This window comes from Phalangium opilio, unplaced genomic scaffold (assembly GCF_054372755.1).
Source record: "Phalangium opilio isolate 3A_F unplaced genomic scaffold, DU_Popi_V2 ptg000103l_1, whole genome shotgun sequence".
NCBI lineage: Eukaryota > Metazoa > Arthropoda > Arachnida > Opiliones > Phalangiidae > Phalangium > Phalangium opilio.
The window spans coordinates 1,892,884-1,917,129 of record NW_028324205.1 but is presented as its reverse complement, the minus strand read 5'-3'; the positions used below and the strand labels follow the sequence as shown (position 1 = coordinate 1,917,129).

General features: G+C 40.5%; 84 non-coding genes across 84 annotated transcripts; all 84 read right to left on the bottom strand.

The window, feature by feature from the left end:
* Positions 1-410: 410 nt before the first annotated feature.
* Positions 411-483, bottom strand: TRNAR-ACG (transfer RNA arginine (anticodon ACG)). The gene has a single exon. It is a non-coding gene; the product is annotated as a tRNA-Arg (tRNA).
* Positions 484-1,066: 583 nt separating this feature from the next.
* Positions 1,067-1,139, bottom strand: TRNAR-GCG (transfer RNA arginine (anticodon GCG)). The gene has a single exon. It is a non-coding gene; the product is annotated as a tRNA-Arg (tRNA).
* An 86-nt stretch (positions 1,140-1,225) lies between these two features.
* On the bottom strand, positions 1,226-1,298 carry TRNAR-UCG (transfer RNA arginine (anticodon UCG)). The gene has a single exon. It is a non-coding gene; the product is annotated as a tRNA-Arg (tRNA).
* An 87-nt stretch (positions 1,299-1,385) lies between these two features.
* TRNAR-ACG (transfer RNA arginine (anticodon ACG)) lies at positions 1,386-1,458 on the bottom strand. Its single transcript has one exon. It is a non-coding gene; the product is annotated as a tRNA-Arg (tRNA).
* A 740-nt stretch (positions 1,459-2,198) lies between these two features.
* TRNAR-UCG (transfer RNA arginine (anticodon UCG)) lies at positions 2,199-2,271 on the bottom strand. Its single transcript has one exon. It is a non-coding gene; the product is annotated as a tRNA-Arg (tRNA).
* Positions 2,272-2,685: 414 nt separating this feature from the next.
* Positions 2,686-2,758, bottom strand: TRNAR-GCG (transfer RNA arginine (anticodon GCG)). Its single transcript has one exon. It is a non-coding gene; the product is annotated as a tRNA-Arg (tRNA).
* Positions 2,759-2,844: 86 nt separating this feature from the next.
* On the bottom strand, positions 2,845-2,917 carry TRNAR-UCG (transfer RNA arginine (anticodon UCG)). The gene has a single exon. It is a non-coding gene; the product is annotated as a tRNA-Arg (tRNA).
* Positions 2,918-3,004: 87 nt separating this feature from the next.
* TRNAR-ACG (transfer RNA arginine (anticodon ACG)) lies at positions 3,005-3,077 on the bottom strand. The gene has a single exon. It is a non-coding gene; the product is annotated as a tRNA-Arg (tRNA).
* Positions 3,078-3,332: 255 nt separating this feature from the next.
* Positions 3,333-3,405, bottom strand: TRNAL-GAG (transfer RNA leucine (anticodon GAG)). Its single transcript has one exon. It is a non-coding gene; the product is annotated as a tRNA-Leu (tRNA).
* An 85-nt stretch (positions 3,406-3,490) lies between these two features.
* Positions 3,491-3,563, bottom strand: TRNAR-UCG (transfer RNA arginine (anticodon UCG)). The gene has a single exon. It is a non-coding gene; the product is annotated as a tRNA-Arg (tRNA).
* Positions 3,564-3,814: 251 nt separating this feature from the next.
* Positions 3,815-3,887, bottom strand: TRNAR-ACG (transfer RNA arginine (anticodon ACG)). The gene has a single exon. It is a non-coding gene; the product is annotated as a tRNA-Arg (tRNA).
* A 91-nt stretch (positions 3,888-3,978) lies between these two features.
* On the bottom strand, positions 3,979-4,051 carry TRNAR-ACG (transfer RNA arginine (anticodon ACG)). Its single transcript has one exon. It is a non-coding gene; the product is annotated as a tRNA-Arg (tRNA).
* Positions 4,052-4,306: 255 nt separating this feature from the next.
* Positions 4,307-4,379, bottom strand: TRNAR-GCG (transfer RNA arginine (anticodon GCG)). The gene has a single exon. It is a non-coding gene; the product is annotated as a tRNA-Arg (tRNA).
* Positions 4,380-4,465: 86 nt separating this feature from the next.
* On the bottom strand, positions 4,466-4,538 carry TRNAR-UCG (transfer RNA arginine (anticodon UCG)). Its single transcript has one exon. It is a non-coding gene; the product is annotated as a tRNA-Arg (tRNA).
* A 252-nt stretch (positions 4,539-4,790) lies between these two features.
* On the bottom strand, positions 4,791-4,863 carry TRNAR-ACG (transfer RNA arginine (anticodon ACG)). The gene has a single exon. It is a non-coding gene; the product is annotated as a tRNA-Arg (tRNA).
* Positions 4,864-4,954: 91 nt separating this feature from the next.
* Positions 4,955-5,027, bottom strand: TRNAR-ACG (transfer RNA arginine (anticodon ACG)). Its single transcript has one exon. It is a non-coding gene; the product is annotated as a tRNA-Arg (tRNA).
* A 255-nt stretch (positions 5,028-5,282) lies between these two features.
* On the bottom strand, positions 5,283-5,355 carry TRNAR-GCG (transfer RNA arginine (anticodon GCG)). Its single transcript has one exon. It is a non-coding gene; the product is annotated as a tRNA-Arg (tRNA).
* An 86-nt stretch (positions 5,356-5,441) lies between these two features.
* Positions 5,442-5,514, bottom strand: TRNAR-UCG (transfer RNA arginine (anticodon UCG)). The gene has a single exon. It is a non-coding gene; the product is annotated as a tRNA-Arg (tRNA).
* An 87-nt stretch (positions 5,515-5,601) lies between these two features.
* On the bottom strand, positions 5,602-5,674 carry TRNAR-ACG (transfer RNA arginine (anticodon ACG)). The gene has a single exon. It is a non-coding gene; the product is annotated as a tRNA-Arg (tRNA).
* A 91-nt stretch (positions 5,675-5,765) lies between these two features.
* On the bottom strand, positions 5,766-5,838 carry TRNAL-GAG (transfer RNA leucine (anticodon GAG)). The gene has a single exon. It is a non-coding gene; the product is annotated as a tRNA-Leu (tRNA).
* Positions 5,839-5,923: 85 nt separating this feature from the next.
* TRNAR-UCG (transfer RNA arginine (anticodon UCG)) lies at positions 5,924-5,996 on the bottom strand. The gene has a single exon. It is a non-coding gene; the product is annotated as a tRNA-Arg (tRNA).
* A 255-nt stretch (positions 5,997-6,251) lies between these two features.
* TRNAR-ACG (transfer RNA arginine (anticodon ACG)) lies at positions 6,252-6,324 on the bottom strand. The gene has a single exon. It is a non-coding gene; the product is annotated as a tRNA-Arg (tRNA).
* A 91-nt stretch (positions 6,325-6,415) lies between these two features.
* TRNAR-ACG (transfer RNA arginine (anticodon ACG)) lies at positions 6,416-6,488 on the bottom strand. The gene has a single exon. It is a non-coding gene; the product is annotated as a tRNA-Arg (tRNA).
* A 413-nt stretch (positions 6,489-6,901) lies between these two features.
* Positions 6,902-6,974, bottom strand: TRNAR-ACG (transfer RNA arginine (anticodon ACG)). Its single transcript has one exon. It is a non-coding gene; the product is annotated as a tRNA-Arg (tRNA).
* A 413-nt stretch (positions 6,975-7,387) lies between these two features.
* TRNAR-UCG (transfer RNA arginine (anticodon UCG)) lies at positions 7,388-7,460 on the bottom strand. Its single transcript has one exon. It is a non-coding gene; the product is annotated as a tRNA-Arg (tRNA).
* An 86-nt stretch (positions 7,461-7,546) lies between these two features.
* TRNAR-ACG (transfer RNA arginine (anticodon ACG)) lies at positions 7,547-7,619 on the bottom strand. The gene has a single exon. It is a non-coding gene; the product is annotated as a tRNA-Arg (tRNA).
* Positions 7,620-7,710: 91 nt separating this feature from the next.
* On the bottom strand, positions 7,711-7,783 carry TRNAR-UCG (transfer RNA arginine (anticodon UCG)). Its single transcript has one exon. It is a non-coding gene; the product is annotated as a tRNA-Arg (tRNA).
* An 86-nt stretch (positions 7,784-7,869) lies between these two features.
* Positions 7,870-7,942, bottom strand: TRNAR-ACG (transfer RNA arginine (anticodon ACG)). Its single transcript has one exon. It is a non-coding gene; the product is annotated as a tRNA-Arg (tRNA).
* A 583-nt stretch (positions 7,943-8,525) lies between these two features.
* On the bottom strand, positions 8,526-8,598 carry TRNAR-ACG (transfer RNA arginine (anticodon ACG)). The gene has a single exon. It is a non-coding gene; the product is annotated as a tRNA-Arg (tRNA).
* Positions 8,599-8,852: 254 nt separating this feature from the next.
* Positions 8,853-8,925, bottom strand: TRNAR-UCG (transfer RNA arginine (anticodon UCG)). The gene has a single exon. It is a non-coding gene; the product is annotated as a tRNA-Arg (tRNA).
* Positions 8,926-9,011: 86 nt separating this feature from the next.
* TRNAR-ACG (transfer RNA arginine (anticodon ACG)) lies at positions 9,012-9,084 on the bottom strand. The gene has a single exon. It is a non-coding gene; the product is annotated as a tRNA-Arg (tRNA).
* Positions 9,085-9,334: 250 nt separating this feature from the next.
* Positions 9,335-9,406, bottom strand: TRNAR-ACG (transfer RNA arginine (anticodon ACG)). The gene has a single exon. It is a non-coding gene; the product is annotated as a tRNA-Arg (tRNA).
* Positions 9,407-9,497: 91 nt separating this feature from the next.
* TRNAR-UCG (transfer RNA arginine (anticodon UCG)) lies at positions 9,498-9,570 on the bottom strand. Its single transcript has one exon. It is a non-coding gene; the product is annotated as a tRNA-Arg (tRNA).
* An 86-nt stretch (positions 9,571-9,656) lies between these two features.
* TRNAR-ACG (transfer RNA arginine (anticodon ACG)) lies at positions 9,657-9,729 on the bottom strand. The gene has a single exon. It is a non-coding gene; the product is annotated as a tRNA-Arg (tRNA).
* Positions 9,730-9,820: 91 nt separating this feature from the next.
* Positions 9,821-9,893, bottom strand: TRNAR-UCG (transfer RNA arginine (anticodon UCG)). The gene has a single exon. It is a non-coding gene; the product is annotated as a tRNA-Arg (tRNA).
* Positions 9,894-9,979: 86 nt separating this feature from the next.
* On the bottom strand, positions 9,980-10,052 carry TRNAR-ACG (transfer RNA arginine (anticodon ACG)). The gene has a single exon. It is a non-coding gene; the product is annotated as a tRNA-Arg (tRNA).
* A 583-nt stretch (positions 10,053-10,635) lies between these two features.
* TRNAR-GCG (transfer RNA arginine (anticodon GCG)) lies at positions 10,636-10,708 on the bottom strand. The gene has a single exon. It is a non-coding gene; the product is annotated as a tRNA-Arg (tRNA).
* A 245-nt stretch (positions 10,709-10,953) lies between these two features.
* Positions 10,954-11,025, bottom strand: TRNAR-ACG (transfer RNA arginine (anticodon ACG)). Its single transcript has one exon. It is a non-coding gene; the product is annotated as a tRNA-Arg (tRNA).
* A 91-nt stretch (positions 11,026-11,116) lies between these two features.
* Positions 11,117-11,189, bottom strand: TRNAR-UCG (transfer RNA arginine (anticodon UCG)). The gene has a single exon. It is a non-coding gene; the product is annotated as a tRNA-Arg (tRNA).
* An 86-nt stretch (positions 11,190-11,275) lies between these two features.
* TRNAR-ACG (transfer RNA arginine (anticodon ACG)) lies at positions 11,276-11,348 on the bottom strand. Its single transcript has one exon. It is a non-coding gene; the product is annotated as a tRNA-Arg (tRNA).
* Positions 11,349-11,762: 414 nt separating this feature from the next.
* Positions 11,763-11,835, bottom strand: TRNAR-ACG (transfer RNA arginine (anticodon ACG)). The gene has a single exon. It is a non-coding gene; the product is annotated as a tRNA-Arg (tRNA).
* Positions 11,836-12,248: 413 nt separating this feature from the next.
* Positions 12,249-12,321, bottom strand: TRNAR-GCG (transfer RNA arginine (anticodon GCG)). The gene has a single exon. It is a non-coding gene; the product is annotated as a tRNA-Arg (tRNA).
* A 249-nt stretch (positions 12,322-12,570) lies between these two features.
* TRNAR-UCG (transfer RNA arginine (anticodon UCG)) lies at positions 12,571-12,643 on the bottom strand. Its single transcript has one exon. It is a non-coding gene; the product is annotated as a tRNA-Arg (tRNA).
* An 86-nt stretch (positions 12,644-12,729) lies between these two features.
* TRNAR-ACG (transfer RNA arginine (anticodon ACG)) lies at positions 12,730-12,802 on the bottom strand. Its single transcript has one exon. It is a non-coding gene; the product is annotated as a tRNA-Arg (tRNA).
* A 255-nt stretch (positions 12,803-13,057) lies between these two features.
* Positions 13,058-13,130, bottom strand: TRNAR-GCG (transfer RNA arginine (anticodon GCG)). The gene has a single exon. It is a non-coding gene; the product is annotated as a tRNA-Arg (tRNA).
* Positions 13,131-13,375: 245 nt separating this feature from the next.
* On the bottom strand, positions 13,376-13,447 carry TRNAR-ACG (transfer RNA arginine (anticodon ACG)). Its single transcript has one exon. It is a non-coding gene; the product is annotated as a tRNA-Arg (tRNA).
* Positions 13,448-13,538: 91 nt separating this feature from the next.
* Positions 13,539-13,611, bottom strand: TRNAR-UCG (transfer RNA arginine (anticodon UCG)). The gene has a single exon. It is a non-coding gene; the product is annotated as a tRNA-Arg (tRNA).
* An 85-nt stretch (positions 13,612-13,696) lies between these two features.
* On the bottom strand, positions 13,697-13,769 carry TRNAR-ACG (transfer RNA arginine (anticodon ACG)). The gene has a single exon. It is a non-coding gene; the product is annotated as a tRNA-Arg (tRNA).
* A 91-nt stretch (positions 13,770-13,860) lies between these two features.
* TRNAR-ACG (transfer RNA arginine (anticodon ACG)) lies at positions 13,861-13,933 on the bottom strand. The gene has a single exon. It is a non-coding gene; the product is annotated as a tRNA-Arg (tRNA).
* Positions 13,934-14,024: 91 nt separating this feature from the next.
* On the bottom strand, positions 14,025-14,097 carry TRNAR-UCG (transfer RNA arginine (anticodon UCG)). The gene has a single exon. It is a non-coding gene; the product is annotated as a tRNA-Arg (tRNA).
* An 86-nt stretch (positions 14,098-14,183) lies between these two features.
* On the bottom strand, positions 14,184-14,256 carry TRNAR-ACG (transfer RNA arginine (anticodon ACG)). The gene has a single exon. It is a non-coding gene; the product is annotated as a tRNA-Arg (tRNA).
* Positions 14,257-14,511: 255 nt separating this feature from the next.
* Positions 14,512-14,584, bottom strand: TRNAR-GCG (transfer RNA arginine (anticodon GCG)). The gene has a single exon. It is a non-coding gene; the product is annotated as a tRNA-Arg (tRNA).
* A 245-nt stretch (positions 14,585-14,829) lies between these two features.
* On the bottom strand, positions 14,830-14,901 carry TRNAR-ACG (transfer RNA arginine (anticodon ACG)). Its single transcript has one exon. It is a non-coding gene; the product is annotated as a tRNA-Arg (tRNA).
* A 91-nt stretch (positions 14,902-14,992) lies between these two features.
* On the bottom strand, positions 14,993-15,065 carry TRNAR-UCG (transfer RNA arginine (anticodon UCG)). The gene has a single exon. It is a non-coding gene; the product is annotated as a tRNA-Arg (tRNA).
* Positions 15,066-15,150: 85 nt separating this feature from the next.
* On the bottom strand, positions 15,151-15,223 carry TRNAR-ACG (transfer RNA arginine (anticodon ACG)). Its single transcript has one exon. It is a non-coding gene; the product is annotated as a tRNA-Arg (tRNA).
* A 91-nt stretch (positions 15,224-15,314) lies between these two features.
* TRNAR-ACG (transfer RNA arginine (anticodon ACG)) lies at positions 15,315-15,387 on the bottom strand. The gene has a single exon. It is a non-coding gene; the product is annotated as a tRNA-Arg (tRNA).
* A 91-nt stretch (positions 15,388-15,478) lies between these two features.
* Positions 15,479-15,551, bottom strand: TRNAR-UCG (transfer RNA arginine (anticodon UCG)). Its single transcript has one exon. It is a non-coding gene; the product is annotated as a tRNA-Arg (tRNA).
* Positions 15,552-15,637: 86 nt separating this feature from the next.
* TRNAR-ACG (transfer RNA arginine (anticodon ACG)) lies at positions 15,638-15,710 on the bottom strand. Its single transcript has one exon. It is a non-coding gene; the product is annotated as a tRNA-Arg (tRNA).
* Positions 15,711-15,965: 255 nt separating this feature from the next.
* On the bottom strand, positions 15,966-16,038 carry TRNAR-GCG (transfer RNA arginine (anticodon GCG)). Its single transcript has one exon. It is a non-coding gene; the product is annotated as a tRNA-Arg (tRNA).
* Positions 16,039-16,282: 244 nt separating this feature from the next.
* TRNAR-ACG (transfer RNA arginine (anticodon ACG)) lies at positions 16,283-16,355 on the bottom strand. Its single transcript has one exon. It is a non-coding gene; the product is annotated as a tRNA-Arg (tRNA).
* Positions 16,356-16,605: 250 nt separating this feature from the next.
* Positions 16,606-16,677, bottom strand: TRNAR-ACG (transfer RNA arginine (anticodon ACG)). The gene has a single exon. It is a non-coding gene; the product is annotated as a tRNA-Arg (tRNA).
* Positions 16,678-16,769: 92 nt separating this feature from the next.
* TRNAR-UCG (transfer RNA arginine (anticodon UCG)) lies at positions 16,770-16,842 on the bottom strand. Its single transcript has one exon. It is a non-coding gene; the product is annotated as a tRNA-Arg (tRNA).
* Positions 16,843-16,928: 86 nt separating this feature from the next.
* TRNAR-ACG (transfer RNA arginine (anticodon ACG)) lies at positions 16,929-17,001 on the bottom strand. Its single transcript has one exon. It is a non-coding gene; the product is annotated as a tRNA-Arg (tRNA).
* A 90-nt stretch (positions 17,002-17,091) lies between these two features.
* Positions 17,092-17,164, bottom strand: TRNAR-UCG (transfer RNA arginine (anticodon UCG)). Its single transcript has one exon. It is a non-coding gene; the product is annotated as a tRNA-Arg (tRNA).
* Positions 17,165-17,250: 86 nt separating this feature from the next.
* On the bottom strand, positions 17,251-17,323 carry TRNAR-ACG (transfer RNA arginine (anticodon ACG)). The gene has a single exon. It is a non-coding gene; the product is annotated as a tRNA-Arg (tRNA).
* Positions 17,324-17,414: 91 nt separating this feature from the next.
* TRNAR-UCG (transfer RNA arginine (anticodon UCG)) lies at positions 17,415-17,487 on the bottom strand. The gene has a single exon. It is a non-coding gene; the product is annotated as a tRNA-Arg (tRNA).
* Positions 17,488-17,573: 86 nt separating this feature from the next.
* On the bottom strand, positions 17,574-17,646 carry TRNAR-ACG (transfer RNA arginine (anticodon ACG)). Its single transcript has one exon. It is a non-coding gene; the product is annotated as a tRNA-Arg (tRNA).
* A 1,055-nt stretch (positions 17,647-18,701) lies between these two features.
* TRNAR-ACG (transfer RNA arginine (anticodon ACG)) lies at positions 18,702-18,774 on the bottom strand. The gene has a single exon. It is a non-coding gene; the product is annotated as a tRNA-Arg (tRNA).
* A 255-nt stretch (positions 18,775-19,029) lies between these two features.
* On the bottom strand, positions 19,030-19,102 carry TRNAR-GCG (transfer RNA arginine (anticodon GCG)). Its single transcript has one exon. It is a non-coding gene; the product is annotated as a tRNA-Arg (tRNA).
* Positions 19,103-19,510: 408 nt separating this feature from the next.
* Positions 19,511-19,583, bottom strand: TRNAR-UCG (transfer RNA arginine (anticodon UCG)). The gene has a single exon. It is a non-coding gene; the product is annotated as a tRNA-Arg (tRNA).
* An 86-nt stretch (positions 19,584-19,669) lies between these two features.
* On the bottom strand, positions 19,670-19,742 carry TRNAR-ACG (transfer RNA arginine (anticodon ACG)). Its single transcript has one exon. It is a non-coding gene; the product is annotated as a tRNA-Arg (tRNA).
* A 250-nt stretch (positions 19,743-19,992) lies between these two features.
* On the bottom strand, positions 19,993-20,065 carry TRNAR-ACG (transfer RNA arginine (anticodon ACG)). Its single transcript has one exon. It is a non-coding gene; the product is annotated as a tRNA-Arg (tRNA).
* Positions 20,066-20,647: 582 nt separating this feature from the next.
* Positions 20,648-20,720, bottom strand: TRNAR-UCG (transfer RNA arginine (anticodon UCG)). Its single transcript has one exon. It is a non-coding gene; the product is annotated as a tRNA-Arg (tRNA).
* Positions 20,721-21,128: 408 nt separating this feature from the next.
* TRNAR-ACG (transfer RNA arginine (anticodon ACG)) lies at positions 21,129-21,201 on the bottom strand. The gene has a single exon. It is a non-coding gene; the product is annotated as a tRNA-Arg (tRNA).
* Positions 21,202-21,451: 250 nt separating this feature from the next.
* TRNAR-ACG (transfer RNA arginine (anticodon ACG)) lies at positions 21,452-21,524 on the bottom strand. The gene has a single exon. It is a non-coding gene; the product is annotated as a tRNA-Arg (tRNA).
* Positions 21,525-21,779: 255 nt separating this feature from the next.
* TRNAR-UCG (transfer RNA arginine (anticodon UCG)) lies at positions 21,780-21,852 on the bottom strand. Its single transcript has one exon. It is a non-coding gene; the product is annotated as a tRNA-Arg (tRNA).
* Positions 21,853-21,938: 86 nt separating this feature from the next.
* On the bottom strand, positions 21,939-22,011 carry TRNAR-ACG (transfer RNA arginine (anticodon ACG)). The gene has a single exon. It is a non-coding gene; the product is annotated as a tRNA-Arg (tRNA).
* A 255-nt stretch (positions 22,012-22,266) lies between these two features.
* TRNAR-GCG (transfer RNA arginine (anticodon GCG)) lies at positions 22,267-22,339 on the bottom strand. The gene has a single exon. It is a non-coding gene; the product is annotated as a tRNA-Arg (tRNA).
* Positions 22,340-22,583: 244 nt separating this feature from the next.
* Positions 22,584-22,656, bottom strand: TRNAR-ACG (transfer RNA arginine (anticodon ACG)). Its single transcript has one exon. It is a non-coding gene; the product is annotated as a tRNA-Arg (tRNA).
* Positions 22,657-22,747: 91 nt separating this feature from the next.
* Positions 22,748-22,820, bottom strand: TRNAR-ACG (transfer RNA arginine (anticodon ACG)). Its single transcript has one exon. It is a non-coding gene; the product is annotated as a tRNA-Arg (tRNA).
* A 409-nt stretch (positions 22,821-23,229) lies between these two features.
* Positions 23,230-23,302, bottom strand: TRNAR-ACG (transfer RNA arginine (anticodon ACG)). Its single transcript has one exon. It is a non-coding gene; the product is annotated as a tRNA-Arg (tRNA).
* A 91-nt stretch (positions 23,303-23,393) lies between these two features.
* Positions 23,394-23,466, bottom strand: TRNAR-GCG (transfer RNA arginine (anticodon GCG)). The gene has a single exon. It is a non-coding gene; the product is annotated as a tRNA-Arg (tRNA).
* A 414-nt stretch (positions 23,467-23,880) lies between these two features.
* Positions 23,881-23,953, bottom strand: TRNAR-ACG (transfer RNA arginine (anticodon ACG)). Its single transcript has one exon. It is a non-coding gene; the product is annotated as a tRNA-Arg (tRNA).
* A 90-nt stretch (positions 23,954-24,043) lies between these two features.
* On the bottom strand, positions 24,044-24,116 carry TRNAR-GCG (transfer RNA arginine (anticodon GCG)). Its single transcript has one exon. It is a non-coding gene; the product is annotated as a tRNA-Arg (tRNA).
* Between the last annotated feature and the right edge of the window lie 130 nt (positions 24,117-24,246).

Below are 24,246 nucleotides of genomic sequence, written 5' to 3'. Positions count from 1 at the left end.
TTATCTAGATGCTATTTAAGCATTGCAATGTTATAAATTTCCCTTCCGTTATACTCTAATTACCATCTTTAAATGTTAATACCGAGCTCGCCAGGACTCGAACCTGGAATTTTCTGCTCCGTAGGCAGACGCGTTATCCATTGCGCCACAACCCCGTTAGCTGTTTATCTAGATGCTATTGAAGCATTGCAATATTATAAATTTCCCTTCCGTTATACTCTAAATATCATCTTTAAACGTTAATACCGAGCTCGCCAGGACTCGAACCTGGAATTTTCTGCTCCGTAGGCAGACGCGTTATCCTTTGCGCCACAAGCCCGTTAGCTGTTTATCTATATGCTATTGGAGAATTGCAATATTATAAATTTCCCTTCCGTTATACTCTAATTATCATCTTTAAATGTTAATACCGAGCTCGCCAGGACTCGAACCTGGAATCTTCTGCTCCGTAGGCAGACGCGTTATCCATTGCGCCACAAGCCCGTTAGCTGTTCATCTAGATGCTATCGAAGCATTGCAATATTATAAATTTTCCTTCCGTTATACTCTAATTATCATCTTTAAATGTTAATACCGAGCTCGCCAGGACTTGAACCCGGAATTTTCTGCTCCGTAAGCAGACGCGTTATCCTTTGCGCCACAAGCCCGTTAGCTGTTTATCTAGATGCTATTGAAGCATAGCAATATTATTAATTTCCCTTCCGTTATACTCTAATTATCATCTTTAAATGTTAAAACCGAGCTCGCCAGGACTCGAACCTGGAATCTTCTGCTCCGTAGGCACTCGCGTTATGCATTGCGCCACAAGCCCGTTAGCTGTTTATCTAGATGCTATTGAAGCATTGCAATGTTATAAATTTCCCTTCCGTTATACTCTAATTACCATCTTTAAATGTTAATACCGAGCTCGCCAGGACTCGAACCTGGAATTTTCTGCTCCGTAGGCAGACGCGTTATCCATTGCGCCACAACCCCGTTAGCTGTTTATCTAGATGCTATTGAAGCATTGCAATATTATAAATTTCCCTTGCGTTATACTCTAATTATCATCTTTAAATGTTAATACCGAGCTCGCCAGGACTCGAACCTGGAATCTTCTGCTCCGCAGGCAGACGCGTAATCCATTACGCTACAAGCCCTTGCTTTCTACTATAAAAAACTTTTCCAAACATTGTATTTATGCATTTTTTATGACGCATAAAAGATCTTTCACTAAAATAAACACCGAGCTTGCCAGGACTCGAACCTGGAATCTTCTGCTTCGAAGGCAGACGCGTTATCCATTACGCTACAAACCCTTTCTCTCTAATATAAAAAAATTTTTCCAAACATTGTATTTATGCATTTTTAATGACGCATAAAAGATCTTTTACTAAAACAAACTCCGAGCTTGCCAGGACTCGAACCTGGAATCTTCTGCTCCGTAGGCAGACGCGTTATCCATTGCGCCACAAGCCCGTTAGCTGTTTATCTAGATGCTATTGAAGCATTGCAATATTATAAATTTCCCTTCCGTTATACTCTAAATATCATCTTTAAACGTTAATACCGAGCTCGCCAGGACTCTAACCTGGAATTTTCTGCTCCGTAGGCAGACGCGTTATCCTTTGCGCCACAAGCCCGTTAGCTGTTTATCTATATGCTATTGGAGAATTGCAATATTATAAATTTCCCTTCCGTTATACTCTAATTATCATCTTTAAATGTTAATACCGAGCTCGCCAGGACTCGAACATGGAATCTTCTGCTCCGTAGGCAGACGCGTTATCCATTGCGCCACAAGCCCGTTAGCTGTTTATCTAGATGCTATTGAAGCATAGCAATATTATTAATTTCCCTTCCGTTATACTCTAATTATCATCTTTAAATGTTAATACCGAGCTCGCCAGGACTCGAACCTGGAATTTTTCGCTCCGTAAGCAGACGCGTTATCCATTGCGCCACAAGCACGTTAGCTGTTTTTCTATATGCTATTGAAGCATTGCAATATTATAAATTTCCCTTCCGTTATACTCTAATTATCATCTTTAAATGTTAATACCGAGCTCGCCAGGAATCGAACCTGGAATCTTCTGCTCCTAGGCAGACGCGTAATCCATTACGCTACAAGCCCTTGCTTTCTACTATAAAAACTTTTCCAAACATTGTATTTATGCATTTTTAATGACGCATAAAAGATCTTTCACTAAAATAAACACCGAGCTTGCCAGGACTCGAACCTGAAATCTTCTGCTTCGAAGGCAGACGCGTTATCCATTACGCTACAAGCCCTTGCTCTCTAATATAAAAAACTTTTCCAAACATTGTATTTATGCATTTTTAATGACGCATAAAAGGTCTTTTACTAAAACAAACTCCGAGCTTGCCAGGACTCGAACCTGGAATCTTCTGCTCCGTAGGCACTCGCGTTATCCATTGCGCCACAAGCCCGTTAGCTGTTTATCTAGATGCTATTGAAGCATTGCAATATTATAAATTTCCCTTCCGTTATACTCTAATTACCATCTTTAAATGTTAATACCGAGCTCGCCAGGACTCGAACCTGGAATTTTCTGCTCCGTAGGCAGACGCGTTATCCATTGCGCCACAACCCCGTTAGCTGTTTATCCAGATGCTATTGAAGCATTGCAATATTATAAATTTCCCTTGCGTTATACTCTAATTATCATCTTTAAATGTTAATACCGAGCTCGCCAGGACTCGAACCTGGAATCTTCTGCTCCGCAGGCAGACGCGTAATCCATTACGCTACAAGCCCTTGCTTTCTACTATAAAAAACGTTTCCAAACATTGTATTTATGCATTTTTTATGACGCATAAAAGATCTTTCACTAAAATAAACACCGAGCTTGCCAGGACTCGAACCTGGAATCTTCTGCTTCGAAGGCAGACGCGTTATCCATTACGCTACAAACCCTTTCTCTCTAATATAAAAAAATTTTTCCAAACATTGTATTTATGCATTTTTAATGACGCATAAAAGATCTTTTACTAAAACAAACTCCGAGCTTGCCAGGACTCGAACCTGGAATCTTCTGCTCCGTAGGCAGACGCGTTATCCATTGCGCCAAAAGCCCGTTAGCTGTTTATCTAGATGCTATTGAAGCATAGCAATATTATTAATTTCCCTTCCGTTATACTCTAATTATCATCTTTAAATGTTAATACCGAGCTCGCCAGGACTCGAACCTGGAATTTTTCGCTCCGTAGGCAGACGCGTTATCCATTGCGCCACAAGCACGTTAGCTGTTTTTCTATATGCTATTGAAGCATTGCAATATTATAAATTTCCCTTCCGTTATACTCTAATTATCATCTTTAAATGTTAATACCGAGCTCGCCAGGAATCGAACCTGGAATCTTCTGCTCCTCAGGCAGACGCGTAATCCATTACGCTACAAGCCCTTGCTTTCTACTATAAAAACTTTTCCAAACATTGTATTTATGCATTTTTAATGACGCATAAAAGATCTTTCACTAAAATAAACACCGAGCTTGCCAGGACTCGAACCTGAAATCTTCTGCTTCGAAGGCAGACGCGTTATCCATTACGCTACAAGCCCTTGCTCTCTAATATAAAAAACTTTTCCAAACATTGTATTTATGCATTTTTAATGACGCATAAAAGGTCTTTTACTAAAACAAACTCCGAGCTTGCCAGGACTCGAACCTGGAATCTTCTGCTCCGTAGGCACTCGCGTTATCCATTGCGAACACAAGCCCGTTAGCTGTTTATCTAGATGCTATTGAAGCATTTTAATATTATAAATTTCCCTTCCGTTATACTCTAATTACCATCTTTAAATGTTAATACCGAGCTCGCCAGGACTCGAACCTGGAATTTTCTGCTCCGTAGGCAGAAGCGTTATCCATTGCGCCACAAGCCCGTTAGCTGTTCATCTATATGCTATTGGAGCATTGCAATATTATAAATATCCCTTCCGTTATACTCTAATTATCATCTTTAAGTGTTAATACCGAGCTTGCCAGGACTCGAACCTGGAATCTTCTGCTCCGTAGGCAGACGCGTTATCCATTGCGCCACAAGCCCGTTAGCTGTTTATCTAGATGCTATTGATGCATTGCAATATTATAAATTTCCCTTCCGTTATACTATAATTATCATCTTGAAATGTTAATACCGAGCTCGCCAGGACTCGAACCTGGAATTTTCTGCTTCGTAGGCAGACGCGTTATCCATTGCGCCACAACCCCGTTAGCTGTTTATCTAGATGCTATTGAAGCATTGCAATATTATAAATTTCCCTTGCGTTATACTCTAATTATCATCTTTAAATGTTAATACCGAGCTCGCCAGGACTCGAACCTGGAATCTTCTGCTCCGCAGGCAGACGCGTAATCCATTACGCTACAAGCCCTTGCTTTCTACTATAAAAAACGTTTCCAAACATTGTATTTATGCATTTTTTATGACGCATAAAAGATCTTTCACTAAAATAAACACCGAGCTTGCCAGGACTCGAACCTGGAATCTTCTGCTTCGAAGGCAGACGCGTTATCCATTACGCTACAAACCCTTTCTCTCTAATATAAAAAAATTTTTCCAAACATTGTATTTATGCATTTTTAATGACGCATAAAAGATCTTTTACTAAAACAAACTCCGAGCTTGCCAGGACTCGAACCTGGAATCTTCTGCTCCGTAGGCACTCGCGTTATCCATTGCGAACACAAGCCCGTTAGCTGTTTATCTAGATGCTATTGAAGCATTGCAATATTATAAATTTCCCTTCCGTTATACTCTAATTACCATCTTTAAATGTTAATACCGAGCTCGCCAGGACTCGAACCTGGAATTTTCTGCTCCGTAGGCAGAAGCGTTATCCATTGCGCCACAAGCCCGTTAGCTGTTCATCTATATGCTATTGGAGCATTGCAATATTATAAATATCCCTTCCGTTATACTCTAATTATCATCTTTAAGTGTTAATACCGAGCTCGCCAGGACTCGAACCTGGAATCTTCTGCTCCGTAGGCAGACGCGTTATCCATTGCGCCACAAGCCCGTTAGCTGTTTATCTAGATGCTATTGATGCATTGCAATATTATAAATTTCCCTTCCGTTATACTATAATTATCATCTTGAAATGTTAATACCGAGCTCGCCAGGACTCGAACCTGGAATTTTCTGCTCCGTAGGCAGACGCGTTATCCATTGCGCCAAAACCCCGTTAGCTGTTTATCTAGATGCTATTGAAGCATTGCAATATTATAAATTTCCCTTGCGTTATACTCTAATTATCATCTTTAAATGTTAATACCGAGCTCGCCAGGACTCGAACCTGGAATCTTCTGCTCCGCAGGCAGACGCGTAATCCATTACGCTACAAGCCCTTGCTTTCTACTATAAAAAACGTTTCCAAACATTGTATTTATGCATTTTTTATGACGCATAAAAGATCTTTCACTAAAATAAACACCGAGCTTGCCAGGACTCGAACCTGGAATCTTCTGCTTCGAAGGCAGACGCGTTATCCATTACGCTACAAACCCTTTCTCTCTAATATAAAAAATTTTTTCCAAACATTGTATTTATGCATTTTTAATGACGCATAAAAGATCTTTTACTAAAACAAACTCCGAGCTTGCCAGGACTCGAACCTGGAATCTTCTGCTCCGTAGGCAGACGCGTTATCCATTGCGCCACAAGCCCGCTAGCTGTTTATCTAGATGCTATTGAAGCATAGCAATATTATTAATTTCCCTTCCGTTATACTCTAATTATCATCTTTAAATGTTAATACCGAGCTCGCCAGGAATCGAACCTGGAATCTTCTGCTCCTCAGGCAGACGCGTAATCCATTACGCTACAAGCCCTTGCTTTCTACTATAAAAACTTTTCCAAACATTGTATTTATGCATTTTTAATGACGCATAAAAGATCTTTCACTAAAATAAACACCGAGCTTGCCAGGACTCGAACCTGAAATCTTCTGCTTCGAAGGCAGACGCGTTATCCATTACGCTACAAGCCCGTTAGCTGTTTATCTAGATGCTATTGAAGCATTGCAATATTATAAATTTCCCTTCCGTTATACTCTAATTACCATCTTTAAATGTTAATACCGAGCTCGCCAGGACTCGAACCTGCAATTTTCTGCTCCGTAGGCAGAAGCGTTATCCATTGCGCCACAAGCCCGTTAGCTGTTCATCTATATGCTATTGGAGCATTGCAATATTATAAATATCCCTTCCGTTATACTCTAATTATCATCTTTAAGTGTTAATACCGAGCTCGCCAGGACTCGAACCTGGAATCTTCTGCTCCGTAGGCAGACGCGTTATCCATTGCGCCACAAGCCCGTTAGCTGTTTATCTAGATGCTATTGATGCATTGCAATATTATAAATTTCCCTTCCGTTATACTATAATTATCATCTTGAAATGTTAATACCGAGCTCGCCAGGACTCGAACCTGGAATTTTCTGCTCCGTAGGCAGACGCGTTATCCATTGCGCCACAAGCCCGTTAGCTGTTCATCTAGATGCTATTGATGCATTACAATATTATAAATTTCCCTTCCGTTATACTCTAATTATCATCTTTAAATGTTAATACCGAGCTCGCCAGGACTCGAACCTGGAATCTTCTGCTCCGTTGCAGACGCGTAATCCATTGCGCCACAAGCCCGTTAGCTGATCATCTAGATGCTATTGAAGCATTGCAATAATATAAATTTCCCTTCCGTTATACTCTAATTATCATCTTTAAATGTTAATACCGGTCTCGCCAGGACTCGAACCTGGAATCTTCTGCCTCGAAGGCAGACGCGTAATCCATTACGCTACAAGCCCTTGCTCTCTAATATAAAAAACTTTTCCAAACATTGTATTTATGCATTTTTAATGACGCATAAAAGATCTTTTACTAAAACAAACACCGAGCTTGCCAGGACTCGAACCTGGAATCTTCTGCTCCGTAGGCAGACGCGTTATCCATTGCGCCACAAGCCCGCTAGCTGTTTATCTAGATGCTATTGAAGCATTACAATACTATAAATTTCCCTTCCGTTATACTCTAATTATCATCTTTAAATGTTAATACCGAGCTCGCCAGTACTCGAACCTGGAATCTTCTGCTCCGCAGGCAGACGCGTAATCCATTACGCTACAAGCCCTTGCTTTCTACCATAAAAAGCTTTTCCAAACATTGTATTTATGCATTTTTAATGACGCATAAAAGATCTTTTACTAAAACAAACACCGATCTTGCCAGGACTCGAACCTGGAATATTCTGCTCCGTAGGCAGACGCGTTATCCATTGCGCCACAAGCCTGTTAACTATTTATCTCGATGCTCTTGAAGCATTTCAACATTATAAATTTCCCTTCCGTTATACTCAATTATCATCTTTAAATATTAATACCGAGCTCGCCAGGACTCGAACCTGGAATCTTCTGCTTCGAAGGCAGACGCGTTATCCGTTACGCTACAAGCCCTTGCTCTCTCATATAAAAAACTTTTCCAAACATTGTATTTATGCATTTTTAATGACGCATAAAAGATCTTTTACTAAAACAAACACCGAGCTTACCAGGACTCGAACCTGGAATCTTCTGCTCCGTAGGCAGACGGGTTATCCATTGCGCCACAAGCCCGTTAGCTGTTTATCTAGATGCTATTGAAGCATTGCAATAATATAAATTTCCCTTCCGTTATACTCTAATTATCATCTTTAAATGTTAATACCGATCTCGCCAGGACTCGAACCTGGAATCTTCTGCTTCGAAGGCAGACGCGTAATCCATTACGCTACAAGCCCTTGCTCTCTAATATAAAAAACTTTTCCAAACATTGTATTTATGCATTTTTAATGACGCATAAAAGATCTTTTACTAAAACAAACTCCGAGCTTGCCAGGACTCGAACCTGGAATCTTCTGCTCCGTAGGCAGTCGCGTTATCCATTGCGCCACAAGCCCGTTAGCTGTTTATCTAGATGCTATTGAAGCATTGCAATATTATAAATTTCCCTTCCGTTATACTCTTATTATCATCTTTAAATGTTAATACCGATCTCGCCAGGACACGAACCTGGAATTTTCTGCTCCGTAGGCAGACGCGTTATCGATTGCGCCACAAGCCCGTTAGCTGTTTATCTAGATGCTATTGAAGCATTGCAATAATATAAATTTCCCTTCCGTTATACTCTAATTATCATCTTTAAATGTTAATACCGAGCTCGCCAGGACTCGACCCTGGAATTTTCTGCTCCGTAGGCAGACGCCTTATCCATTGCGCCACAAGCCCGTTAGCTGTTTATCTATATGCTATTGAAGCATTGCAATATTATAAATTTCCCTTCCGTTATACTCTTATTATCATCTTTAAATGTTAATACCGATCTCGCCAGGACACGAACCTGGAATTTTCTGCTCCGTAGGCAGACGCGTTATCGATTGCGCCACAAGCCCGTTAGCTGTTTATCTAGATGCTATTGAAGCATTGCAATATTATAAATTTCCCTTCCGTTATACTCTAATTATCATCTTTAAATGTTAATACCGAGCTCGCCAGGACTCGAACCTGGAATTTTCTGCTCCGTAGGCAGACGCGTTATCCATTGCGCCACAAGCCCGTTAGCTGTTCATCTAGATGCTATTGATGCATTACAATATTATAAATTTCCCTTCCGTTATACTCTAATTATCATCTTTAAATGTTAATACCGAGCTCGCCAGGACTCGAACCTGGAATCTTCTGCTCCGTTGCAGACGCGTAATCCATTGCGCCACAAGCCCGTTAGCTGATCATCTAGATGCTATTGAAGCATTGCAATAATATAAATTTCCCTTCCGTTATACTCTAATTATCATCTTTAAATGTTAATACCGGTCTCGCCAGGACTCGAACCTGGAATCTTCTGCTTCGAAGGCAGACGCGTAATCCATTACGCTACAAGCCCTTGCTCTCTAATATAAAAAACTTTTCCAAACATTGTATTTATGCATTTTTAATGACGCATAAAAGATCTTTTACTAAAACAAACACCGAGCTTGCCAGGACTCGAACCTGGAATCTTCTGCTCCGTAGGCAGACGCGTTATCCATTGCGCCACAAGCCCGCTAGCTGTTTATCTAGATGCTATTGAAGCATTACAATACTATAAATTTCCCTTTCGTTATACTCTAATTATCATCTTTAAATGTTAATACCGAGCTCGCCAGTACTCGAACCTGGAATCTTCTGCTCCGCAGGCAGACGCGTAATCCATTACGCTACAAGCCCTTGCTTTCTACCATAAAAAGCTTTTCCAAACATTGTATTTATGCATTTTTAATGACGCATAAAAGATCTTTTACTAAAACAAACACCGATCTTGCCAGGACTCGAACCTGGAATCTTCTGCTCCGTAGGCAGACGCGTTATCCATTGCGCCACAAGCCTGTTAACTATTTATCTCGATGCTCTTGAAGCATTTCAACATTATAAATTTCCCTTCCGTTATACTCAATTATCATCTTTAAATATTAATACCGAGCTCGCCAGGACTCGAACCTGGAATCTTCTGCTTCGAAGGCAGACGCGTTATCCGTTACGCTACAAGCCCTTGCTCTCTCATATAAAAAACTTTTCCAAACATTGTATTTATGCATTTTTAATGACGCATAAAAGATCTTTTACTAAAACAAACACCGAGCTTACCAGGACTCGAACCTGGAATCTTCTGCTCCGTAGGCAGACGGGTTATCCATTGCGCCACAAGCCCGTTAGCTGTTTATCTAGATGCTATTGAAGCATTGCAATAATATAAATTTCCCTTCCGTTATACTCTAATTATCATCTTTAAATGTTAATACCGATCTCGCCAGGACTCGAACCTGGAATCTTCTGCTTCGAAGGCAGACGCGTAATCCATTACGCTACAAGCCCTTGCTCTCTAATATAAAAAACTTTTCCAAACATTGTATTTATGCATTTTTAATGACGCATAAAAGATCTTTTACTAAAACAAACTCCGAGCTTGCCAGGACTCGAACCTGGAATCTTCTGCTCCGTAGGCAGTCGCGTTATCCATTGCGCCACAAGCCCGTTAGCTGTTTATCTAGATGCTATTGAAGCATTGCAATATTATAAATTTCCCTTCCGTTATACTCTTATTATCATCTTTAAATGTTAATACCGATCTCGCCAGGACACGAACCTGGAATTTTCTGCTCCGTAGGCAGACGCGTTATCGATTGCGCCACAAGCCCGTTAGCTGTTTATCTAGATGCTATTGAAGCATTGCAATAATATAAATTTCCCTTCCGTTATACTCTAATTATCATCTTTAAATGTTAATACCGAGCTCGCCAGGACTCGACCCTGGAATTTTCTGCTCCGTAGGCAGACGCCTTATCCATTGCGCCACAAGCCCGTTAGCTGTTTATCTATATGCTATTGAAGCATTGCAATATTATAAATTTCCCTTCCGTTATACTCTTATTATCATCTTTAAATGTTAATACCGATCTCGCCAGGACACGAACCTGGAATTTTCTGCTCCGTAGGCAGACGCGTTATCGATTGCGCCACAAGCCCGTTAGCTGTTTATCTAGATGCTATTGAAGCATTGCAATATTATAAATTTCCCTTCCGTTATACTCTAATTATCATCTTTAAATGTTAATACCGAGCTCGCCAGGACTCGAACCTGGAATCTTCTGCTCCGCAGGCAGACGCGTAATCCATTACGCTACAAGCCCTTGCTTTCTACCATAAAAAGCTTTTCCAAACATTGTATTTATATATTTTTTATGACGCATAAAAGATCTTTCACTAAAACAAACACCGAGCTTGTCAGGACTCGACCCTGGAATCTTCTGCTTCGAAGGCAGACGCGTTATCCATAACGCTACAAGCCCTTGCTATCTAATATAAAAAACTTTTCCAAACATTGTATTTATGCATTTTTAATGACGCATAAAAGATCTTTTACTAAAACAAACACCGATCTTGCCAGGACTCGAACCTGGAATCTTCTGCTCCGTAGGCAGACGCGTTATCCATTGCGCCACAAGCCTGTTAACTATTTATCTAGATGCTATTGAAGCATTGCAACATTATAAATTTCCCTTCCGTTATACTCAACTATCATCTTTAAATATTAATACCGAGCTCGCCAGGACTCGAACCTGGAATCTTCTGCTTCGAAGGCAGACGCGTTATCCGTTACGCTACAAGCCCTTGCTCTCTCATATAAAAAACTTTTCCAAACATTGTATTTATGCATTTTTAATGACGCATAAAAGATCTTTTACTAAAACAAACACCGAGCTTGCCAGGACTCGAACCTGGAATCTTCTGCTCCGTAGGCAGACGCGTTATCCATTGCGCCACAAGCCCGTTAGCTGTTTATCTAGATGCTATTGAAGCATTGCAATAATATAAATTTCCCTTCCGTTATACTCTAATTATCATCTTTAAATGTTAATACCGATCTCGCCAGGACACGAACCTGGAATTTTCTGCTCCGTAGGCAGACGCGTTATCCATTGCGCCACAAGCCCGTTAGCTGTTTATCTAGATGCTATTGAAGCATTGCAATATTATAAATTTCCCTTCCGTTATACTCTAATTATCATCTTTAAATGTTAATACCGAGCTCGCCAGGACTCAAACCTGGAATCTTCTGCTTCGAAGGCAGACGCGTTATCCGTTACACTACAAGCCCTTGCTCTCTCATATAAAAAACTTTTCCAAACATTGTATTTATGCATTTTTAATGACGCATAAAAGATCTTTTACTAAAACAAACACCGAGCTTGCCAGGACTCGAACCTGGAATCTTCTGCTCCGTAGGCAGACGCGTTATCCATTGCGCCACAAGCCCGTTAGCTGTTTATCTAGATGCTATTGAAGCATTGCAATAATATAAATTTCCCTTCCGTTATACTCTAATTATCATCTTTAAATGTTAATACCGATCTCGCCAGGACTCGAACCTGGAATCTTCTGCTTCGAAGGTGACGCGTAATCCATTACGCTACAAGCCCTTGCTCTCTAATATAAAAAACTTTTCCAAACATTGTATTTATGCATTTTTAATGACGCATAAAAGATCTTTTACTAAAACAAACACCGAGCTTGCCAGGACTCGAACCTGGAATCTTCTGCTCCGTAGGCAGACGCCTTATCCATTGCACCACAAGCCCGTTAGCTGTTTATCTATATGCTATTGAAGCATTGCAATATTATAAATTTCCCTTCCGTTATACTCTAATTATCATCTTTAAATGTTAATACCGAGCTCGCCAGGACTCGAACCTGGAATCTTCTGCTCCGCAGGCAGACGCGTAATCCATTACGCTACAAGCCCTTGCTTTCTACCATAAAAAGCTTTTCCAAACATTGTATTTATGCATTTTTAATGACGCATAAAAGATCTTTTACTAAAACAAACACCGATCTTGCCAGGACTCGAACCCGGAATCTTCTGCTCCGTAGGCAGACGCGTTATCCATTGCGCCACAAGCCTGTTAACTATTTATCTAGATGCTATTGAAGTATTGCAACATTATAAATTTCCCTTCCGTTATACTCAATTATCATCTTTAAATATTAATACCGAGCTCGCCAGGACTCGAACCTGGAATCTTCTGCTTCGAAGGCAGACGCGTAATCCATTACGCTACAAGCCCTTGCTCTCTAATATAAAAAACTTTTCCAAACATTGTATTTATGCATTTTTAATGACGCATAAAAGATCTTTTACTAAAACAAACACCGAGCTTGCCAGGACTCGAACCTGGAATCTTCTGCTCCGTAGGCAGACGCGTTATCCATTGCGCCACAAGCCCGCTGGCTGTTTATCTAGATGCTATTGAAGCATTACAATACTATAAATTTCCCTTCCGTTATACTCTAATTATCATCTTTAAATGTTAATACCGAGCTCGCCAGGACTCGACCCTGGAATTTTCCGCTCCGTAGGCAGACGCGTTATCCATTGCGCCACAAGCCCGTTAGCTGTTTATCTATATGCTATTGAAGCATTGCAATATTATAAATTTCCCTTCCGTTATACTCTAATTATCATCTTTAAATGTTAATACCGAGCTCGCCAGGACTCGAACCTGGAATCTTCTGCTCCGCAGGCAGACGCGTATTCCATTACGCTACAAGCCCTTGCTTTCTACCATAAAAAGCTTTTCCAAACATTGTATTTATATATTTTTTATGACGCATAAAAGATCTTTCACTAAAACAAACACCGAGCTTGTCAGGACTCGACACTGGAATCTTCTGCTTCGAAGGCAGACGCGTTATCCATAACGCTACAAGCCCTTGCTCTCTAATATAAAAAACTTTTCCAAACATTGTATTTATGCATTTTTAATGACGCATAAAAGATCTTTTACTAAAACAAACACCGATCTTGCCAGGACTCGAACCTGGAATCTTCTGCTCCGTAGGCAGACGCGTTATCCATTGCGCCACAAGCCTGTTAACTATTTATCTAGATGCTATTGAAGCATTGCAACATTATAAATTTCCCTTCCGTTATACTCAATTATCATCTTTAAATATTAATACCGAGCTCGCCAGGACTCGAACCTGGAATCTTCTGCTTCGAAGGCAGACGCGTTATCCGTTACGCTACAAGCCCTTGCTCTCTCATATAAAAAACTTTTCCAAACATTGTATTTATGCATTTTTAATGACGCATAAATATCTTTTACTAAAACAAACACCGAGCTTGCCAGGACTCGAACCTGGAATCTTCTGCTTCGTAGGCAGACGCGTTATCCATTGCGCCACAAGCCCGTTAGCTGTTTATCTAGATGCTATTGAAGCATTGCAATAATATAAATTTCCCTTCCGTTATACTCTAATTATCATCTTTAAATGTTAATACCGATCTCGCCAGGACTCGAACCTGGAATCTTCTGCTCCGTAGGCAGACGCGTTATCCATTGCGCCACAAGCCCGTTAGCTGTTTATCTAGATGCTATTGAAGCATTGCAATAATATAAATTTCCCTTCCGTTATACTCTAATTATCATCTTTAAATGTTAATACCGATCTCGCCAGGACTCGAACCTGGAATCTTCTGCTTCGAAGGCAGACGCGTAATCCATTACGCTACAAGCCCTTGCTCTCTAATATAAAAAACTTTTCCAAACATTGTATTTATGCATTTTTAATGACGCATAAAAGATCTTTTACTAAAACAAACACCGAGCTTGCCAGGACTCGAACCTGGAATCTTCTGCTCCGTAGGCAGACGCGTTATCCATTGCGCCACAAGCCCGCTGGCTGTTTATCTAGATGCTATTGAAGCATTACAATACTATAAATTTCCCTTCCGTTATACTCTAATTATCATCTTTAAATGTTAATACCGAGCTCGCCAGGACTCGACCCTGGAATTTTCCGCTCCGTAGGCAGACGCCTTATCCATTGCGCCACAAGCCCGTTAGCTGTTTATCTATATGCTATTGAAGCATTGCAATATTATAAATTTCCCTTCCGTTATACTCTAATTATCATCTTTAAATGTTAATACCGAGCTCGCCAGGACTCGAACCTGGAATCTTCTGCTCCGCAGGCAGACGCGTATTCCATTACGCTACAAGCCCTTGCTTTCTACCATAAAAAGCTTTTCCAAACATTGTATTTATATATTTTTTATGACGCATAAAAGATCTTTCACTAAAACAAACACCGAGCTTGTCAGGACTCGACACTGGAATCTTCTGCTTCGAAGGCAGACGCGTTATCCATAACGCTACAAGCCCTTGCTCTCTAATATAAAAAACTTTTCCAAACATTGTATTTATGCATTTTTAATGACGCATAAAAGATCTTTTACTAAAACAAACACCGATCTTGCCAGGACTCGAACCTGGAATCTTCTGCTCCGTAGGCAGACGCGTTATCCATTGCGCCACAAGCCTGTTAACTATTTATCTAGATGCTATTGAAGCATTGCAACATTATAAATTTCCCTTCCGTTATACTCAATTATCATCTTTAAATATTAATACCGAGCTCGCCAGGACTCGAACCTGGAATCTTCTGCTTCGAAGGCAGACGCGTTATCCGTTACGCTACAAGCCCTTGCTCTCTCATATAAAAAACTTTTCCAAACATTGTATTTATGCATTTTTAATGACGCATAAATATCTTTTACTAAAACAAACACCGAGCTTGCCAGGACTCGAACCTGGAATCTTCTGCTCCGTAGGCAGACGCGTTATCCATTGCGCCACAAGCCCGTTAGCTGTTTATCTAGATGCTATTGAAGCATTGCAATAATATAAATTTCCCTTCCGTTATACTCTAATTATCATCTTTAAATGTTAATACCGATCTCGCCAGGACTCGAACCTGGAATCTTCTGCTCCGTAGGCAGACGCGTTATCCATTGCGCCACAAGCCCGTTAGCTGTTTATCTAGATGCTATTGAAGCATTGCAATAATATAAATTTCCCTTCCGTTATACTCTAATTATCATCTTTAAATGTTAATACCGATCTCGCCAGGACTCGAACCTGGAATCTTCTGCTTCGAAGGCAGACGCGTAATCCATTACGCTACAAGCCCTTGCTCTCTAATATAAAAAACTTTTCCAAACATTGTATTTATGCATTTTTAATGACGCATAAAAGATCTTTTACTAAAACAAACACCGAGCTTGCCAGGACTCGAACCTGGAATCTTCTGCTCCGTAGGCAGACGCGTTATCCATTGCGCCACAAGCCCGCTAGCTGTTTATCTAGATGCTATTGAAGCATTACAATACTATAAATTTCCCTTCCGTTATACTCTAATTATCATCTTTAAATGTTAATACCGAGCTCGCCAGGACTCGACCCTGAAATTTTCTGCTCCGTAGGCAGACGCCTTATCCATTGCGCCACAAGCCCGTTAGCTGTTTATCTATATGCTATTGAAGCATTGCAATATTATAAATTTCCCTTCCGCTATACTCTAATTATCATCTTTAAATGTTAATACCGAGCTCGCCAGGACTCGAACCTGGAATCTTCTGCTCCGCAGGCAGACGCGTATTCCATTACGCTACAAGCCCTTGCTTTCTAATATAAAAAGCTTTTCCAAACATTGTATTTATATATTTTTTATGACGCATAAAAGATCTTTCACTAAAACAAACACCGAGCTTGTCAGGACTCGACCCTGGAATCTTCTGCTTCGAAGGCAGACGCGTTATCCATAACGCTACAAGCCCTTGCTCTCTAATATAAAATCTTTTCCAAACATTGTATTTATGCATTTTTAATGACGCATAAAAGATCTTTTACTAAAACAAACACCGATCTTGCCAGGACTCGAACCTGGATTCTTCTGCTCCGTAGGCAGGCGCGTTATCCATTGCGCCACAAGCCCGCTAGCTGTTTATCTAGATGCTATTGAAGCATTGCAATATTATAAATTTCCCTTCCGTTATACTCTAATTATCATCTTTAAATGTTAATACCGAGCTCGCCAGAACTCGAACCTGGAATCTTCTGCTCCGCAGGCAGACGCGTAATCCATTACGCTACAAGCCCTTGCTTTCTACCATAAAAAGCTTTTCCAAACATTGTATTTATGCATTTTTAATGACGCATAAAAGATCTTTTACTAAAACAAACACCGATCTTGCCAGGACTCGAACCTGGAATCTTCTGCTCCGTAGGCAGACGCGTTATCCATTGCGCCACAAGCCTGTTAACTATTTATCTAGATGCTATTGAAGCATTGCAATAATATAAATTTCCCTTCCGTTATACTCTAATTATAATCTTTAAATGTTAATACCGATCTCGCCAGGACTCGAACCTGGAATCTTCTGCTTCGAAGGCAGACGCGTAATCCATTACGCTACAAGCCCTTGCTCTCTAATATAAAAAACTTTTCCAAACATTGTATTTATGCATTTTTAATGACGCATAAAAGATCTTTTACTAAAACAAACACCGAGCTTGCCAGGACTCGAACCTGGAATCTTCTGCTCCGTAGGCAGACGCGTTATCCATTGCGCCACAAGCCCGTTAGCTGTTTATCTATATGCTATTGAAGCATTGCAATATTATAAATTTCCCTTCCGTTATACTCAATTATCATGTTTAAATATTAATACCGAGCTCGCCAGGACTCGAACCTGGAATCTTCTGCTTCGAAGGCAGACGCGTTAACCGTTACGCTACAAGCCATTGCTCTCTCATATAAAAAACTTTTCCAAACATTGTATTTATGCATTTTTAATGACGCATAAAAGATCTTTTACTAAAACAATCACCGAGCTTGCCAGGACTCGAACCTGGAATCTTCTGCTCCGTAGGCAGACGCGTTATCCATTGCGCCACAAGCCCGTTAGCTGTTTATCTAGATGCTATTGAAGCATTGCAATAATATAAATTTCCCTTCCGTTATACTCTAATTATCATCTTTAAATGTTAATACCGATCTCGCCAGGACTCGAACCTGGAATCTTCTGCTTCGAAGGCAGACGCGTAATCCATTACGCTACAAGCCCTTGCTCTCTAATATAAAAAACTTTTCCAAACATTGTATTTATGCATTTTTAATGACGCATAAAAGATCTTTTACTAAAACAAACACCGAGCTTGCCAGGACTCGAACCTGGAATCTTCTGCTCCGTAGGCAGACGCGTTATCCATTGCGCCACAAGCCCGTTAGCTGTTTATCTATATGCTATTGAAGCATTGCAATATTATAAATTTCCCTTCCGTTATACTCTAATTATCATCTTTAAATGTTAATACCGAGCTCGCCAGGACTCGACCCTGGAATTTTCTCCTCCGTAGGCAGACGCCTTATCCATTGCGCCACAAGCCCGTTAGCTGTTTATCTATATGCTATTGAAGCATTGCAATATTATAAATTTCCCTTCCGTTATACTCTAATTATCATCTTTAAATGTTAATACCGAGCTCGCCTGGACTCGAACCTGGAATCTTCTGCTCCGCAGGCAGACGCGTAATCCATTACGCTACAAGCCCTTGCTTTCTACCATAAAAAGCTTTTCCAAACATTGTATTTATATATTTTTTATGACGCATAAAAGATCTTTCACTAAAACAAACACCGAGCTTGTCAGGACTCGACCCTGGAATCTTCTGCTTCGAAGGCAGACGCGTTATCCATAACGCTACAAGCCCTTGCTCTCTAATATAAAAAACTTTTCCAAACATTGTATTTATGCATTTTTAATGACGCATAAAAGATCTTTTACTAAAACAAAGACCGAGCTCGCCAGGACTCGACCCTGGAATTTTCTGCTCCGTAGGCAGACGCCTTATCCATTGCGCCACAAGCCCGTTAGCTGTTTATCTATATGCTATTGAAGCATTGCAATATTATAAATTTCCCTTCCGTTATACTCTAATTATCATCTTTAAATGTTAATACCGAGCTCGCCTGGACTCGAACCTGGAATCTTCTGCTCCGCAGGCAGACGCGTAATCCATTACGCTACAAGCCCTTGCTTTCTACCATAAAAAGCTTTTCCAAACATTGTATTTATATATTTTTTATGACGCATAAAAGATCTTTCACTAAAACAAACACCGAGCTTGTCAGGACTCGACCCTGGAATCTTCTGCTTCGAAGGCAGACACGTTATCCATAACGCTACAAGCCCTTGCTCTCTAATATAAAAAACTTTTCCAAACATTGTCTTTATGCATTTTTAATGACGCATAAAAGATCTTTTACTAAAACAAAGACCGAGCTTGCCAGGACTCGAACCTGGAATCTTCTGCTCCGTAGGCAGACGCGTTATCCATTGCGCCACAAGCCCGCTGGCTGTTTATCTAGATGCTATTGAAGCATTACAATACTATAAATTTCCCTTCCGTTATACTCTAATTATCATCTTTAAATGTTAATACCGAGCTCGCCAGGACTCGACCCTGGAATTTTCTGCTCCGTAGGCAGACGCCTTATCCATTGCGCCACAAGCCCGTTAGCTGTTTATCTATATGCTATTGAAGCATTGCAATATTATAAATTTCCCTTCCGTTATACTCTAATTATCATCTTTAAATGTTAATACCGAGCTCGCCAGGACTCGAACCTGGAATCTTCTGCTCCGCAGGCAGACGCGTAATCCATTACGCTACAAGCCCTTGCTTTCTACCATAAAAAGCTTTTCCAAACATTGTATTTATATATTTTTTATGACGCATAAAAGATCTTTCACTAAAACAAACACCGAGCTTGTCAGGACTCGACCCTGGAATCGTCTGCTTCGAAGGCAGACGCGTTATCCATAACGCTACAAGCCCTTGCTCTCTAATATAAAAAACTTTTCCAAACATTGTATTTATGCATTTTTAATGACGCATAAAAGATCTTTTACTAAAACAAACGCCGATCTTGCCAGGACTCGAACCTGGAATCTTCTGCTCCGTAGGCAGACGCGTTATCCATTGCGCCAAAAGCCTGTTAACTATTTATCTAGATGCTATTGAAGCATTGCAACATTATAAATTTCCCTTCCGTTATACTCAATTATCATCTTTAAATATTAATACCGAGCTCGCCAGGACTCGAACCTGGAATCTTCTGCTTCGAAGGCAGACGCGTTATCCGTTACGCTACAAGCCCTGGCTCTCTCATATATAAAGCTTTTCCAAACATTGTATTTATGCATTTTTAATGACGCATAAAAGATCTTTTACTAAAACAAACACCGAGCTTGCCAGGACTCGAACCTGGAATCTTCTGCTCCGTAGGCAGACGCGTTATCCATTGCGCCACAAGCCCGTTAGCTGTTTATCTAGATGCTATTGAAGCATTGCAATAATATAAATTTCCCTTCCGTTATACTCTAATTATCATCTTTAAATGTTGATACCGATCTCGCCAGGACTCGAACCTGTAATCTTCTGCTTCGAAGGCAGACGCGTAATCCATTACGCTACAAGCCCTTGCTCTCTAATATAAAAAACGTTTCCAAACATTGTATTTATGCATTTTTAATGACGCATAAAAGATCTTTTACTAAAACAAACACCGAGCTTGCCAGGACTCGAACCTGGAATCTTCTGCTCCGTAGGCAGACGCGTTATCCATTGCGCCACAAGCCCGCTAGCTGTTTATCTAGATGCTATTGAAGCATTACAATACTATAAATTTCCCTTCCGTTATACTCTAATTATCATCTTTAAATGTTAATACCGAGCTCGCCAGGACTCGACCCTGAAATTTTCTGCTCCGTAGGCAGACGCCTTATCCATTGCGCCACAAGCCCGTTAGCTGTTTATCTATATGCTATTGAAGCATTGCAATATTATAAATTTCCCTTCCGTTATACTCTAATTATCATCTTTAAATGTTAATACCGAGCTCGCCAGGACTCGAACCTGGAATCTTCTGCTCCGTAGGCACACGCGTTATCCATTACGCCACAAGACCGTTAGCTGTTTATCTAGATGCTATTGAAGCATTGCAACATTACAAATTTCCCTTCCGTTATACTCAATTATCATCTTTAAATATTAATACCGAGCTCGCCAGGACTCGAACCGGAAATCTTCTGCTTCGAAGGCAGACGCCTTATCCATTGCGCCACAAGCCCGTTAGCTGTTTATCTATATGCTATTGAAGCATTGCAATATTATAAATTTCCCTTCCGTTATACTCTAATTATCATCTTTAAATATTAATACCGAGCTCGCCAGGACTCGAACCTGGAATCTTCTGCTTCGAAGGCAGACGCGTTATCCGTTACGCTACAAGCCCTTGCTCTCTCATATATAAAGCTTTTCCAAACATTGTATTTATGCATTTTTTATGACGCATAAAAGATCTTTCACTAAAACAAACACCGAGCTTGTCAGGACTCGACCCTGGAATCTTCTGCTTCGAAGGCAGACGCGTTATCCATAACGCTACAAGCCCTTGCTCTCTAATATAAAAAACTTTTCCAAACATTGTATTTATGCATTTTTAATGACGCATAAAAGATCTTTTACTAAAACAAACGCCGATCTTGCCAGGACTCGAACCTGGAATCTTCTGCTCCGTAGGCAGACGCGTTATCCATTGCGCCAAAAGCCTGTTAACTATTTATCTAGATGCTATTGAAGCATTGCAACATTATAAATTTCCCTTCCGTTATACTCAATTATCATCTTTAAATATTAATACCGAGCTCGCCAGGACTCGAACCTGGAATCTTCTGCTCCGTAGGCAGACGCGTTATCCATTGCGCCACAAGCCCGTTAGCTGTTTATCTAGATGCTATTGAAGCATTGCAATAATATAAATTTCCCTTCCGTTATACTCTAATTATCATCTTTAAATGTTGATACCGATCTCGCCAGGACTCGAACCTGTAATCTTCTGCTTCGAAGGCAGACGCGTAATCCATTACGCTACAAGCCCTTGCTCTCTAATATAAAAAACGTTTCCAAACATTGTATTTATGCATTTTTAATGACGCATAAAAGATCTTTTACAAAAACAAACACCGAGCTTGCCAGGACTCGAACCTGGAATCTTCTGCTCCGTAGGCAGACGCGTTATCCATTGCGCCACAAGCCCGCTAGCTGTTTATCTAGATGCTATTGAAGCATTACAATACTATAAATTTCCCTTCCGTTATACTCTAATTATCATCTTTAAATGTTAATACCGAGCTCGCCAGGACTCGACCCTGAAATTTTCTGCTCCGTAGGCAGACGCCTTATCCATTGCGCCACAAGCCCGTTAGCTGTTTATCTATATGCTATTGAAGCATTGCAATATTATAAATTTCCCTTCCGTTATACTCTAATTATCATCTTTAAATGTTAATACCGAGCTCGCCAGGACTCGAACCTGGAATCTTCTGTTTCGAAGGCAGACGCGTAATCCATTACGCTACAAGCCCTTGCTCTCTAATATAAAAAACGTTTCCAAACATTGTATTTATGCATTTTTAATGACGCATAAAAGATCTTTTACTAAAACAAACACCGAGCTTGCCAGGACTCGAACCTGGAATCTTCTGCTCCGTAGGCAGACGCCTTATCCATTGCGCCACAAGCCCGCTAGCTGTTTATCTAGATGCTATTGAAGCATTACAATACTATAAATTTCCCTTCCGTTATACTCTAATTATCATCTTTAAATGTTAATACCGAGCTCGCCAGGACTCGACCCTGAAATTTTCTGCTCCGTAGGCAGACGCCTTATCCATTGCGCCACAAGCCCGTTAGCTGTTTATCTATATGCTATTGAAGCATTACAATACTATAAATTTCCCTTCCGTTATACTCTAATTATCATCTTTAAATGTTAATACCGAGCTCGCCAGGACTCGAACCTGGAATCTTCTGCTCCGCAGGCAGACGCGTATTCCATTACGCTACAAGCCCTTGCTTTCTACTATAAAAAGCTTTTCCAAACATTGTATTTATATATTTTTTATGACGCATAAAAGATCTTTCACTAAAACAAACACCGAGCTTGTCAGGACTCGACCCTGGAATCTTCTGCTTCGAAGGCAGTCGCGTTATCCATAACGCTACAAGCCCTTGCTCTCTAATATAAAATCTTTTCCAAACATTGTATTTATGCATTTTTAATGACGCATAAAAGATCTTTTACTAAAACAAACACCGATCTTGCCAGGACTCGAACCTGGAATCTTCTGCTCCGTAGGCAGGCGCGTTATCCATTGCGCCACAAGCCCGCTAGCTGTTTATCTAGATGCTATTGAAGCATTGCAATATTATAAATTTCCCTTCCGTTATACTCTAATTATCATCTTTAAATGTTAATACCGAGCTCGCCAGAACTTGAACCTGGAATCTTCTGCTCCGTAGGCAGACGCGTTATCCATTACGCCACAAGCCCGTTAGCTGTTTATCTAGATGCTATTGAAGCATTGCAACATTACAAATTTCCCTTCCGTTATACTCTAATTATCATCTTTAAATATTAATACCGAGCTCGCCAGGACTCGAACCTCAAATCTTCCGCTTCGAAGGCAGACGCGTTATCCATTACGCTACAAGCCCTTGCTTTCAACCATAAAAAACTTTTCCAAACATTGTATTTATGCATTTTTTATGACGCATAAAAGATCTTTCACTAAAACAAACACCGAGCTTGTCAGGACTCGAACCTGGAATCTTCTGCTTCGAAGGCAGACGCGTTATCCATTACGCTACTAGCCCTTGCTCTCTAATATAAAAAACTTTTCCAAACATTGTATTTATGCATTTTTTATGACGCATAAAAGATCTTTTACTAAAACAAACACCGAGCTTGCCAGGACTCGAACCTGGAATCTTCTGCTCCGTAGGCAGACGCGTTATCCATTGCGCCACAAGCCCGTTAGCTGTTTATCCAGATGCTATTGAAGCATTGCAATATTATAAATTTCCCTTCCGTTATACTCTAATTACCATCTTTAAATGTTAATACCGAGCTCGCCAGGACTCGAACCTGGAATCTTCTGCTCCGCAGGCAGACGCGTAATCCATTACGCTACAAGCCCTTGCTTTCTACTATAAAAAACCTTTCCAAACATTGTATTTATGCATTTTTTATGACGCATAAAAGATCTTTCACTAAAATAAACACCGAGCTTGCCAGGACTCGAACCTGGAATCTTCCGCTCCGTAGGCAGTCACGTTATCCATTGCGCCACAAGCCCGTTAGCTGTTTATCTAGATGCTATTGAAGCATTGCAATATTATAAATTTCCCTTCCGTTATACTCTAATTATCATCTTTAAATGTTAATACCGAGCTCGCCAGGACTCGACCCTGGAATTTTCTGCTCCGTAGGCAGACGCGTTATCCATTGCGCCACAAGCCCGTTAGCTGTTTATCTAGATGCTATTGAAGCATTGCAATATTATAAATTTTCCTTCCGTTATACTCTAATTATCATCTTTAAATGTTAATACCGAGCTCGCCAGAACTCGAACCTGGAATCTTCTGCTCCGTAGGCAGACGCGTTATCCATTACGCCACAAGCCCGTTAGCTGTTTATCTAGATGCTATTGAAGCATTGCAACATTACAAATTTCCCTTCCGTTATACTCAATTATCATCTTTAAATATTAATACCGAGCTCGCCAGGACTCGAACCTGGAATCTTCTGCTCCGCAGGCAGACGCGTATTCCATTACGCTACAAGCCCTTGCTTTCTACTATAAAAAGCTTTTCCAAACATTGTATTTATATATTTTTTATGACGCATAAAAGATCTTTCACTAAAACAAACACCGAGCTTGTCAGGACTCGACCCTGGAATCTTCTGCTTCGAAGGC